The following is a 1,928-nucleotide window of genomic DNA, read 5'->3' as shown; positions in this document are numbered from 1 at the left end:
CCCGGCACCTAGGGGACCGCCTGAGTCCTCTCAGGGGAAGTAAACTGGCTGCTCCAGGAACAGGTCCGCCAGCAGGCACTAGGTTGTCTGCCTTCTGTCTGGGGCCTCGGGAGGACATGGGGCAGTCCATGGCCCCTGACAGCTCCCGGCAGCAGGGAGATGAGGGGGACACCGGAGGGTGGCCAGCTCTGATGGCTTCACCACTGTGACAGTTCAAACCTACCTAGCTGCTCCCTAGAGAAAAGCCTGGCCATCTCTACTCCCTTGTGAGCTCACTCCCGACTCACGGTCCCCCTACAGGACAGGACAGGAACTGCCCCTGGGGGTTTCCAAGGCTGTGAACCTTCATGGGAGTAGAAAGCCCAGTCTTTCTTCCAAGGAGGAGCGGCTGGTGATTTTGAAGTGCTGACCTTGTGGTTAGCCAGCCAAGATTTAACCAAGATTAGAGCCTAGGAAACCCTTCCGCATTTTACTGTTACATGGGCGCGCTGTGACATCCAGCCATGACAGGAAGGGTGTCCGGGAAGAGACAGGAAAATCAACTTGGGCCCCTTCACAGGAGGATCCCACGAAGCCCCCTCCCCACTCCATCAGGTGTGCACTGCAGAGGCAGGACGCTTCTGCGGCCCCTGCCCCCCACCCCAAGCAGCCACTGCTCTGGCAACATCGAGGGGCAGCCCATAAGTCCTGGACCTCAGTACAGTCTAGGGCAGGGCTCCTTCCCCCCCACCCCACACTGCTAACAGCAGGCTGGGTCCTTTCCGGGCACTCTACAGTGTTAGGCAGCATCCCTGGGCTCCACCCACTTGATGACAATCACACACACACCAGCTTAAACCCTAACTACCACAAGCGTCCCCAGACATGGCCCAGTGTTCCCTGGTGGTGGCATCACCCGGGTGAGGACCCCAGGATTATATTAGACCCCCTGAGGGTCTGATCATACCCTCCTGCTGGCCTAGGCCCCCGATCTGATGGGGAGGGGGAGCTCACAGGAGCTGGAGGGTCCCCTGGTGGACATTGTCTGATACAACTCAGTTTCCTTCTAAATTACAGTCTCCCTCCTCTAGGGCCTGCCGACATGGGGACCAATCCCTCTCTGCCGGGGGTGTCTGTGAACATGGTGCTGAGCAGCATCCTGGCCTCCACATGTGCACTGCCAGCAGCACCCCTCAGCTGTGATGGCCACAGACGTCCCCAAGGAACCCTTGGAGGGTCAGAGTCACCCTGATGTCCTGCTAGACGAGGACAGCTCCTGTAAGCTGGCTGCTCCCTGGGTCACCACGCCTGCCAGGCAACGAGTCTGACCCTCGTCCCTCCTTCTCAGGGACACAGAGGTGAAGGAGAAGGAGGGGCCCACTGCCAGCCACCCACAGCCATCCCCTCTCATCACACAGACCTGTGGGACACAGGGTTTGCACAGCCACAGAGTCAGGCCTCTCTTCCGAGGTGCCTCTGGGCAGCCTTGAACCTCCTACCTTCGGTTCGCAGACAGCACTTAACCATTTGCACATGCAGGGAATCACCTCCCCTCCCAGTCAGAAACCCATGTTCAAAACAAAGTCAACCCACAGCCCTATGGCCAAGGCGATTCTAACTCACAGATTACAACTCACAGCGACCCCACAGGGCTGAGGCGGCTTGACCCTCAGGGCTTCCAAGGCTGTCAACTTTCCCTCAAGGAGCCAGTGGTGCTGCCAGTGTTGGGCTAACAGCAAGGTTGGCAGTTCAGACCCACCAGCCACTGGAGGGGGACAGATGACGATGGCTGCTCCCTCACAGAGTTACAGCCCTCAAGAGCCTGATACGGCCCCGGTGAGTTGGTGAGTTGGAATCGACCCAGTGGCAAGAGGTCTGGGTTACTCTTTAGGGAAAGCAACTGCCTCATCGTTCTCCGGCTGGTGGGTCTGAACGGCCAACCTTCCGGT

The sequence above is a fragment of the Echinops telfairi genome, unplaced genomic scaffold (genome assembly GCF_000313985.2).
Source record: "Echinops telfairi isolate 266 unplaced genomic scaffold, ASM31398v2 ScPeMD7_7459;HRSCAF=8497, whole genome shotgun sequence".
Lineage (NCBI taxonomy): Eukaryota > Metazoa > Chordata > Mammalia > Afrosoricida > Tenrecidae > Echinops > Echinops telfairi.
This window is presented reverse-complemented; position numbering follows the sequence as displayed.